Raw genomic sequence first — 12,243 nt, 5'->3', positions numbered from 1 at the left:
TATTGTAAATACATGTATATATAATAACTTTAAACTCTGAAGGTTCCAACAAGACTCAAAAACAACAACAAAACAAAGAAGAAGAAAATGTAACATAATCACAAAACATAAGAAACTCTCTTCACTGTATGGGAACATTGGCTGTACCTGATCATATCTATTGATTAATCAATTTAATGCAGCCCTCTAACTCAACCATAAAGGCCAGAGCGAATGTAGTATTGCTTACACCTTCACACATCTGTTGCATAGGTGCAATGGACAACTTCAAACAGCCCTATTTGTTCACAGTAATTAAACATAGGACAATCAACAGTTAAAACCACTTTCATACTGCTTAAATTTGATAATGTTTGGTATGTATGTTTAAATAAACCATATGCTATCACTGAGAAATTAAAAAAAAAAAAGTTTTTCATGCATATTCATGAATCACCATACCCCAACAATAGCACTGGCAACATATGGATACATGAGTGTGAATTTAAATTCAAAGTCGCCAGAGAAAGGAATGTATTTTATGGGCAAATGAAAATGAACACATTCAGCAACACTGAGTGTTTAGCATCATATTAACTAATGATACATATCACTGAATATACCTCTATGACAGAGTCAGGATATCGTTCAAAGCAAATGAATGTAAGTAAAGATAAACACACAGACAGGAAGTCATTGATTTTGAGCCACAGCGTAAAAGCTCACTGACATCACAACATTAACGTTCAAACGTGCATCTAATTTAACTTTACTGAGATTCTCTCTGTTTTGGTGCATTTCAGAACTGCAGTCGAACTTGCCCTTGCGACCACCTTTTGATAACGACCAACTGCCCTTTACGACCCCTGAAAGATTACCCTGACGAGGTTATTTTCTATATAATTCACCAAATAACAACCTGTCGATAAGGAACACTTTCAGTTTGTTCCCTCAGGTGGTTGTTATAGACAAATCGTGCAGTCTGTCGAACGCAGAAGAAGGTTGTTATAGACAAGTTCGACTGTACAATATAACATTTAACATCTAGATGGAAACACATAAATATGAGTTATTTCTAATATGATGACTGTTAGCAAATGATAACAGACATGTCGAGAAAAAAGATATCAAGCATGAGCCTTTTAGGCGAATGCTAATATCGTTCGTGAGACATGTCTGTTATCATTTGCTAACAGTCAGCATATTAGAAACTAGATGAATACCCGCTTCCCTGGGTACGGCTTCGCCGGGAAGAAGTCGAGCCGAATACCCGGCTGCGCCGGGGACCCGGCTTTGCCGGGTGTACGCCGGCTTTGCCGGCGCACCGCACGAAGGAAGGGAGATAAACGCGCAAAACACTGGAGAAGAGTAATGACCTTCTAAAAATAGTATAACGGGAATATGGATTGAGCGTTGTCGACAGTGACCTTCTAAAAATAGAAACGGGAATATGGATTGACGCCACACGAAGAAAGGGAGATAAACGCTGAAAACACTGGAGAAGATAAGGAAGAGTTACTGGGAATGGATCCAGAGAAAAACCAAAATCGGTTCAGCGCTGCGCGCTGAGAGCACGTGTTGAAATATCTCATCGACCACTAGTTGTGTCCGGGGTGTACCTGAATATGGCCACCAAATTTGAAAGAGATCCATCGAGAACTTTGGCCGTGCATCGCGGACACACACACACACACACACACACACACACACACACACACACAAGTCATATATATATATAGATAACGGTTTTATTACCGTTTAATTCAACCAAAAGAAATTTCGAAGCGACCCCGCGAATTAGACAGAACAGCCGCAATGGGAACTGGAGCGCTCCTACCTGATTATGCCTGTCAGTCCAAGAATTCTCGTGACCTGGGTCAGCCTATCAGAGTAACACACCTTACGTGATGAATATTCACAGGTCAAATGCGTTCGACACACAACAAACCATGTTGAACATGCGTTTCGGTTGCTTCGCTTTTTCTTGTTGAACAGAGAGCGACAGATTTAAAACCGACTCCAGATGGATGGGAAATGACGTAAAGATACATTTGACGTAAAGCGAGTGACCCAATTTCACTTGATTTTCCGAGCTTTGATAATTTAGATTTCAAGTGAGCGAGTTGGCATTGCACACTCAGAGGATGGGCGGTGCCTCGCTGTTCCGTAAAGCACCTAACGACAAAACTCGCTTTTCGGTATTTTTTAGATAAAGAGAGTATTATCTGACAGCATTTGAAGTGTCATTCTTTAGAATAAATCACACTGATATTGCTGATTTAAATTTTTACTTTGTCTTGTTCATTTTTAGCTTGATAAACAAAAACGTTATAACATTTAGAGGGTCACCTAGAATCCGTCCTGATTGGTCAAAAAGCCATATGGGGCACTGAATTGGTAATAAGGAGTCATAATGCACAGCTACAATGAAGTTCTCCATTGGCATTTGACAGCTGCTGTTACATGGAGCATGATCAGATTAAATTTCAAACAAAACACAACAGAATACAAAGAATGTGTCACATGTAAAAAAACAAGTCGCGTAAGGCAAAATAACAACATTTAGTCAAGCTGTCGAACTCACAGAATGAAACTGAACGCACTGAATTTTTTCACCAAGACTGCATACTCGTAGTTTCGTCAGTCCACCGCTCGTGGCAAAGGCAGTGAAATCGACAAGCCAGAATTGTGCGGTAATGGTCGCGCTGAGCAGGATAACACGCTTTTCTGTATCTCTATTCTTTTTGGCGTACTAAGTTTGTTTTTAATCCAAACATATCTTATCTATATGTTTTTGAATCAGGGACCGATAACAAATAAGATGAAATCGAAAATTTCAACAATAAATTTTCATTTAATTAATATACTTATCCAACTCACATATATAGCACTAGAGGAATACCGGCTTCGCCAGGAAGAAGTCGAGCCGAATACCCGGCTGCGCCGAGGCCCGCACCGCACGAAGGAAGGGAGATAAACGCGCAAAACACTGGAGAAGAGTAATACCCGGCTTCGTCGGGACAGTGACCTTCTAAAAATAGTATAACGGGAATATGGATTGAGCGTTGTCGACAGTGACCTTCTAAAAATAGAAACGGGAATATGGATTGACGCCACATGAAGGAAGGGAGATAAACTCTAAAAACACTGGAGAAGATAAGGAAGAGTTACTGGGAATGGATCCAGAGAAAAACCAAAATCGGTTCAGCGCTGCGTGCTGAGAGCACGTGTTGAAATATCTCATCGACCAGGTTGTGTCCGGGGTGTACCTTAATATGGCCACCAAATTTGAAAGAGATCCATCGAGAACTTTGGCCGTGCATCGCGGACACACACACACACACACACGTCTATATATAGATTAACTTCCGTTTGATGCTCAGACATTGAAGTACAGACCCTGGAAACAGGGGGAGGTAACTCCCAAAACAAAACAAAACCTTGAAGTCAAGGCCCTGGTAGTTACCTCCCCTCACCGGCTATATATGTGAGTTGGAGTAAGAATATGTGATTTAATTGTTTTTAAATCGATTTCGGAAAATTAATTTTAATCATAATTTTCATATTTTTAATTTTCAGAGCTTGTTTGTAATCCAAATATAACATATGTATATGTTTTTGGAATCAGAAAATGACGAAGAATAAGATGAAATTGTTTTTGGATCGTTTAATAAAAAAGTAATTTTAATGACAAGTGTCCGATTTTTAATGAACAAATTCGTTAATTATTTTTTAAGCCACCAAGCTGAAATGCAATACCAAAGTCCGGGCTTCGTCGAAGATTGCTTTGCCAAAATTTGAAAAATGAGGGTGTGACAGTGCCGCCTCAACTTTTACAAAAAGCCGGATATGATGTCATCAAAGGTATTTATCGAAAAAAAATAAAAAAAACGTCCGGGGATATCATTCCCAGGAACTCTCATGTCAAATTTCATAAAGATCGGTCCAGTAGTTTAGTCTGAATCGCTCTACACACAGACAGACAGACAGACAGACACACAGACAGACACACAGACACAGGCACCATGACCTTCGTCTCGATTCCCCCTCTATGTTAAAACATTTAGTCAAAACTTGACTAAATGTAAAAACATACAGGTGAAATCAGTACAATAGCTAGTGCACTTCAAACAAAACTGAAAAATGATACCCTTTTACAGCCTCTTCTTAACCCCCCAAACCACAATTTTTTCTAAATTCTACTTTACAGATGTTTAAGTCTGATATGAGGCTTCTATTTTAAGCATGAAAACAACAAAAATCGCATTCAAGGCCATGCAAACTGAACCAAAAATTATTTCTTCATACGCGCAGTCTTGCAAAATGTCAACCAAGAACGATCAATGATCCTCAGTATCCGATTATGAAAAATGAGGGAGTAGTGCAATTTTCATGCTGTATTTGTTGAACATTCCCTACAACCCTTCACACTCCTCCCCTCCAAAAAAACCACACACCCACCCCGTCCCTAAACTCCCTCTGCCCCATCCCCACACACTCTGAACATCGCAGAAGCCTTTATAAATTGAACAAACATGACCAGGATTTATTGTTTTATCCAAGGAAAATTATCATGAACAAGAAGGCTGTAGAATAACTATTAATCTTACATCTTTATACGTACTAATTCCAATGTTACTTACTTTCTTTCATCCTCATGGCTTCAAAATAATAGTTCAGATATTTATCAACAGGAAGAACTTTCTTTTTTGTTAAATCCTCACAGAAACACAACAGTGAAGACTTATAACTCTTCTTCCCTCACACAACGATGCTTCAGCTTTGCAGCTTACAGTATTAACTGATGGAGCGTAAGCGAGCCAAAAAGTCTCCCTTTCAGCACATACCAACAGACTGTCACACAGTCTTGCCAAGAGCCCACGCACTGTGTGGCTAACGGATTAATAGATTTTCTGCATCATATTTCTTCCGATTTTGCTTTTCGAGGTCAGGGTAACATGTACAGTGGAACCCCCTTTTTAAAACCTCAAACGCCCAATTCCAGTTGACCAGCAATCAAAATGAAGACTACACTGAAAGAGACAGACATTATGGGGAGGAGGCGGGTGGGGGAGGGGGGGGGGGGAGCAGAAACAAAGAGCTGGAGATTAAGAACATGTTCTACATGGTGTGTTTCTCCATTTCTACAGTCAAGAGCTGTCAGTTTGTCAGTTTCTCAAATGCCATCAAACTCAACAACACTCACAATGATGTACACGTATACTAATTACAGGAATACCTGACTCCTGAAGACTGAGTTATATCAAGGAACACATAAAGAGAATTAGAACAATCTGATAATATTGGTTTCCTCTCTATCACGACAATTTTGCAATTGCATCACTAATTATAACTGATGCTAATTTAATGCACATTTCAGAGCTAGTTTTAAACAAACAGTATAACACAAACAATCAACAAATCTTGGAGTGAAAAAATCTTTCCTACGGCTCATACATGAGTTTTTTTAACCCGTGGCATACAGAAAATAATTGTCCTTATTCTGCCAGTCCTAAATGTCAAAATGTGCTAAGGAAGTTATGGTGACCTTTACCGTCTAACCGATTATTCCGATTAATCATCTCATACATCAACACTTAATGTCCATGAAAGCATGATCACAAGTGTACACGTATTTAGCATTTCCAGAAATGACTAAATCATGGTAAAGTTCAAATAACACTGTCAGTATAACATAGACATGGCGCTCTTTTGACATTTAAAAAAAATGCATACCTTGACATTCTACAGGAAGAAACCTTGTCACATAAACCTAATCTGAAACCTCACATTATAATCAAACACAATCATTACTCCACTGAAACGGGGTAGTAAAAAGAACTGGTTACAAATTCAGTGAAGATAAACCTATACAGGATCCATAGATAATTTATAAATGGAAAGATTTCTTCTGATTATCTGTAAAACCTCAGGTGATTATTGTAGATCATTTTTGCATTTGGAGAATATTAAAAATCCTCTCCTCTCCAAATAGACTAAACAGTCATGTGTTTGAAAGTTTAGTAACAAAAAGCACAGGAGTCCACATTAAGGCAACACAATTTTCTAAACGAAGAGAACCAAATCAATACTGCCGTGATGTTATAAACATGGAATGGCTATATACTGTGTCAGACTGAAGCGAAACCCCCCCGATATATGAAGCAATCTACCAACAGAAGAGATCTAAACACAGCCGCAGGCAATCAAGGGTACAGTCAAAACTGTAAAAATATAATAAATGAAAATATATCTAAAATAAGGTCTATTTGGTGGTTAGATAATAAAACATCACATGACTGTCTTCACCTCTGACTTCACTTTTATATCTTCATCGAGATTCTGCTGCCAGCAGTGATGTAGTCTCTCGATCTTCTCTCTGTGCACAAGAAAACCACCATTTTGAAACACAGCTGCAATTTAACTGACTCAAACAATATTCTTACCACGGTATGAAGATTTTCTCAAAGCAGCCACTAAGCAGGGAAAACTAACCCCTGATTTGTGGTAATTTTCAAGAGGTAACTTTGATAGGTGGGCAAGAAGGGTGTGCAATGGATGATTTCAGAGTTCACAACTCAAATTGAAAGACATACGTGTCAGTATCAAATTATGCACTTTTGTTGTCAAAGATTTACAAAGCTCATCTTGATCTTCTAACATGTCAATTATTCTTTTATTGACAAAACTGCACAAGTTTACGATGCACTCTGTTGATCCAGGATTTAAAGTAAGTCCATGCAGCCACATTGCACTGAAATATGCTGTAAAAATCACATCAATGCTTCTACCCCTGATGATAGTTAGAAAAGCAATGAAGAAGAAAGGAATGATTGAGGGTACCTGGGCTGAATGTAAAGGGTTGAATTTGTAGCTGTATGGACCTGAAAAAAACAAGATTGAATCCACTTTGTGGACCATGTCACAACACAGGGTGTCTTGTATTCACTATTGGGAGGTGTCATCTCAATGGAGGGGCCTCACATTACATATACAGTGGAACCCCCCTTTTAAGACCTACAAATATCTGAGAAAATCAGGTCTTAAATAGAAAGGAGTCTTAAAATGGGGGTTAAGTTACAGAGGTTCTAAAGAGGAAGTCGAAGAAAACAGGGTCTTAAAAGGGAGGGAGTCTTAAAACTGGGAGGTTCCACTGTACCACTATAAAATGTATTGGAGCCAGCAGCTGCAGGACCTCATGTCAAGCTTTTTTGGTCTGAGGATAGTTTTGACATATGGGAGGTCTTCTAAAGTTACCAATTCCCCTATCAAGCAGAAAACCAGGACATTTGGACCATACATATTTTCAACCCAAGTCTGTCCCTTGAGGTTGGGAACAACACTCCTTTAATGAGACTGAGAAGACATCTCCCATGAGAGGAAGGACACCTTCCCTTGTTCCTTTGTCTACTAGTGTATTATCTTGACCAAAATAATAATACCTGTCATAAAAGGGACACTTTTAGCTGATCCCAAGTGTGTTTTCTCATCGCAGGTATCCCTGTAGTGCTATCATAAAGGGACCAAAACAATACTCATTCTATCATCTAAACAAAATGCTTTCAGTTCAGGATTTTTTTTAAATCGCAGGAACACATCGTCGCTGTAATTCACAAACCTCGTATCTCATTTTTTTGAGGTTTTGAAAGTTAAACAATAGTAAGCTCCCTTATTATGTTGCTCGTGTGGTGATAAAAGCTCGTAGCTCCAACTGCTTTCTAAAGTGAAAAAATGTTCTCGAGAAAAAAACTCGTATCTTAATTTCTTTGAAAAGAGTGGCAAAAAAATCCACTCAAAAACTTACAAGGTTTTCGTGCGACTTTGACGGAAACTATGTCATAGTATAAAAGATATGGGGTTCCTGCTGTTGTAATTTTAACTTGCATATACAAAAAAATCATATATATATATATACTAGATGAATACCCGCTTCGCCGGGTACGGCTTCGCCGGGTACGGCTTCGCCGGGAAGAAGTAGAGCCGAATACCCGGCTTTGCCGGGGACCCAGCTTTGCCGAGTGTACGCCGGCTTTCCCGGCGCACCGTATGAAGGAAGGAAGATAAACGCGCAAAACACTGGAGAAGATAAGGAAGAGTAATACCCGGCTTTGCCGGGACAGTGACCTTCTGAAAATAGTAACGTGAATATGGATTGAGCGTTGTGTTCTAAAAATAGTAACGGGAATATGGATTGACGCCACACGAAGGAAGGGAGATAAACGCAAAACACTGGAGAAGATAAGGAAGAGTTACTGGGAATGGATCTGGGAAGATGACCAGAAAAACCAAAATCGGTTCAGCGCTGCGAGCACGTGTTGAAAATTCTCATCGACCAGGTTGTGTCCGGGGTCTACCTGAATATGCCCACCAAATTTGAAGCAGATCCATCGAGAACTTTGGCCGTGCATCGCGAACACACACACACACAGACACAAGTCGTATATATATATATGACTAAGTGCCAAAAGGTGCTCACAGAACAGAAGACGACTTTGTTTTACAATAAAAATGTTTCTAAAAACGTGTGTCTGCTGAAAATTGGTGTGTGTGTGGATGAATGTGCGAAGAGATAGTGGACATAATTTCGTGTGTCTGACTTGAACGGTTTTGAAGTTATCTTTGTTTAAAGTCAAAAATAACGCCAAAACCGGCCATCTGAAAAAGGACATCGTGATACCTCGTGTTTTGAATATGCCACAGAAAAATAACAAGAAGCACAAATGAATTGCATTTAGTTTGATTGAATGCCTGAAACATCGCTTTACAGACGAGACCAAACGTCAAATCTAAATCTCGAGAGAATTTTTTTTTTTCGATAACCGAATTTTAAGGTGTCGCACGCAAGATGATTCGTCATCACGGCATACATTTTTCAATCGCAGATATTTACTAAATTTCTTTTTCAAAAACTCTGGAATTGATGTCGACACGTCAAGCGATAACGGTGTATCAAACTGCTGTCTTTCAAGTAATCCAGCAAAGACTGCAGAACTTTTGAACAGCATTTTTGAAAACGATTTGAAAATTTCGTCATATCTTGCGTGCGACAAAATGTTCGGTAATTAACGGTTATTTTCTTTTAAAAACAAAATTTACATGTACAAAGATCTACTTCATTTACGGAACCACGTGACACATTCTGTGTTCAAAATTTGTGAAGAAATCACGAACCACGATTGCGCTATCAAGTGTTGAAATTATGTCGTCAACATCTTTTCAGATCTTGCGTGCGACACCTTCTTGCGTTCAACATAAAATGTCACTACCTTATCGAGTTTAATGGGTAAAACTAACTATTTGTTGTCTTAGTTTAATCTTCTTAATTAAAAGCGTAATAAAACCGAACTTCTAAGATGAATTTTAATTGAGATTAGCGAAAGAGCCGGCACGCAAGTCGACCTTAAAGTAAAAGAATGATAACACGAGCGTTTGTCGTGTTGTCTTGCGTGCAACACATTGTCCAAAAAGGAAAATGTATATTTTTCTCAGACGTTTTTTAAGTTGAAACCTTGAAACTTCACACACATTTGGGGTTTAATCGCCCCCATGCATGGTAAAAGTCTTGTTGACCCTTGTCAGATTTCAAGGTCACGGCTGGGTCACATGTGGTTCAGAAAACGGATGAAACATATTTTTTCAGAGATTTTTGAAGCTAGAACCTTCAAACTTCAAACAACGCTTTTGCTTAATGATTGTTCAACATGGAGAATTCAAGGTTGATCCTTGAGAAATGTGAAGGTCATAGCAGGGTCTCGTGTGGGTAAAAAAAAAACATAACCTTTTTCTCAGAGTTTTTCAAAGCAAGAACCTTGAAAGTTCACATTTTTGGGCTTAATAGCCTCCATACACGGTTAAAGTCTTGTTGACCTTTGTCGAATCTCAAGGTCACATGGGCAAATCAAAAACACGAAAATGCATCATTATCTCAGTTTTTTTTAAAGGGAGAGCCTTCAAACATCACACAACTCTCAACTCCGACTTAAAGAAGTTAAGGTAGATCCTTGTCACATGTCAAGGTCACAGAAAGGTCTCGTACGGGTAAAACAAACAAAACAAACAGATAATATTCATTTTTTCAGCTTTGTTGTTAGCTAGAATAGAGGCACATGCCACCATTCCATTCAACATGACTCATAGAAATGTATGATGTATGACGTAATTGCATTGTGTGTAATGACGCGGCTGCCTCTGTAGTTATTCCAGCCTTTGAAGAAATGGCGTTTTTCCTTGCTTGGACACATTTTTCCTTTTCTTGGATGTTTCAGGAGTTTGGGTGAGTTTGGTGTATATGGTTGAACACAATTTAAAATTTGCATAAAAGTGTATTAAAATAAACAGTGGTAGCCAGTCTCACCTGTTGTGTCGACAATTTAATCTCTTTTGTGTGACCTCAACTTGACCCCTCTGAATGCTCTCAATCATGGAAATTGACCACACTTTGATTATAACCAAACAACATCAAAACTTTGGAATGTGTGAAGTTTCAAAGGTGTTGCTTAAAAGGCGTTCGTGAAAATGACAATTGTATGTGTCTGACTTCAATGCGACCCCGCTGCGACCTTGACGTTTGATTTTATCAACCAGACTTTCATCATGTGTGAATGACTTCAAACACTATAAAACTAGTTGAAGAAATTGACAATTTTTCAAAGTTTAAGCCAGATGGCACTGCTGTGACCTTGAAATTTGACAAACATTAACCAGGCGGTCACCTTTTTTAGAAAATATCCTTAAAGGATCTTTAACCTTACTGTGACCTTGGAATTTGATGAGGTTTAATTTAACTTGCGTAGTGTGCCAAGTTTCAAGGCCCTAGCTTCAAAAACATATGAGAAAACCTCATTGAAAAATGTATATGTTTGACCTCAACGCGACCCTGCTGTGACCTTGACTTTTTCAACCAGACTTTAATCGTGTGTGAACATTATACACTAGAACTGTGTGTATTTTCAAAGCTCGTGCTATAAACGCGCTGAATAAATTGAAAATATTCCACATTTGGACCAGATGTGACCCCGCTGTGACCTTGAACTTTGACAAAGATTAACAAGCAGGTCACTTTTAATGAGGTTTTATAAAAATGCTGAAAGTATGTGAAGTATGTAAAGTCTAACTGATCTAGTATTAAAACATGTAAGACGTGACAACGACAATTTTCCAGTTTGCAAAGGAAATTTAACCTCGCTGTGACCTTGAAATTCAATGTTGTTTAATGTGATGTGCACCATACCTGGAGGTCATTATACTTTGGTTGTGTGCCAAGTTTCAAAGCCCTAGCTTTAAAAACGTGCGAGATAACCTTAATGCTATGACTCAGTGCCGTTTTGAATGATATAACGAACAAAATTATCGTTATTTGTAAAATCATTTGGGTAAATTTATCTTTTCTTTTCGTAATTGGGTTCCAGCATCTGTTGTCTTAACAAAAATCACAATATCAGTCGTGTTTGTCAACTTTTATTTTTTAGCCCCTTTGTCCGCTTTTCGTGCGCACCTTTTGGCACTTAGTCATATATAGATAATAAATACATGCATGTATGACTCCTGGATGACTCCTTTGGATAAAAAGCTCTTATATCTCAATATTTTTCAGTTGAATGGAATATCATTAATAACTGACATTAACACACATTGCACTGTTTTAAAGAAAATATTAACCCATGAATTGAAGTTATATTTGAAGCAGTGGTTTTTCAAACAATTTTTTTTTAGTTTTTCTCAAAACAGCAAACATTAAAATACGAGGTTTGTGAATTACAGCGACATGTGATTTGAAAGCTGGTTGAGAGGTGGGATGTGTGCAAGGTAAGGTACACATCTGCAGAACAACAGTTCTGAGGTGCAATCAAGGGAACATATAAGGTGGTCGTCTACATTTTTGCTTTTTTTCAATAATCTTATGGTTAGATTTCGATACTAAATTATGTCAAATGATGAATGAACCATGGGGAAAAAAGTTATAGAAAAAAAATATGTTAAAAAAGATTTTATTTTTGGGTAGCGTGACTCACGCTTCCAATATTTTGTTTTCTGTTTGCTGAGAACATGTGCTTTGCCTAAAAATACTGACCAATCAAATTCATGTCACTATGCTTATAGCCACACCCAAACAAGTGCAGCAACAGTTTGACACTGGAGCGCTGTCCACGCTTTTTTTTAAACGCACAAAATGCTTGGGATTTGAGAGGAGTTTTGCGCTTGGCATTTTCCAAATAAGGATATCCTACTATGAGTACTATGCTGGAATACTACAATGAATTTTCA

General features: G+C 38.3%; 1 protein-coding gene across 2 annotated transcripts in view; it reads right to left on the bottom strand.

Moving 5' to 3' along the window:
• The window catches only part of LOC138966437 (probable phospholipid-transporting ATPase IIB), a 75,886-nt gene that overhangs the window by 57,995 nt on the left and 5,648 nt on the right, over window positions 1-12,243 (bottom strand). Inside the window, exon 1 of one of the 2 annotated variants that reach the window (XM_070338687.1) lies at window positions 6,289-6,872. The exons of the other annotated variant lie outside the window; for it this stretch is intronic. The gene's annotated coding sequence lies outside the window, so the exon portion shown is untranslated. Of the gene's footprint in view, window positions 1-6,288; window positions 6,873-12,243 lie in introns of those variants that run through there. 2 annotated transcript variants of the gene reach the window in all.

The sequence above is a fragment of the Littorina saxatilis genome, linkage group LG1 (assembly GCF_037325665.1).
Source record: "Littorina saxatilis isolate snail1 linkage group LG1, US_GU_Lsax_2.0, whole genome shotgun sequence".
In the NCBI taxonomy this organism is placed as follows: Eukaryota; Metazoa; Mollusca; class Gastropoda; order Littorinimorpha; family Littorinidae; genus Littorina; species Littorina saxatilis.
The sequence above is the reverse complement of the archived record's forward strand: the minus strand, read 5'-3'. Positions and strand labels throughout refer to the sequence as shown.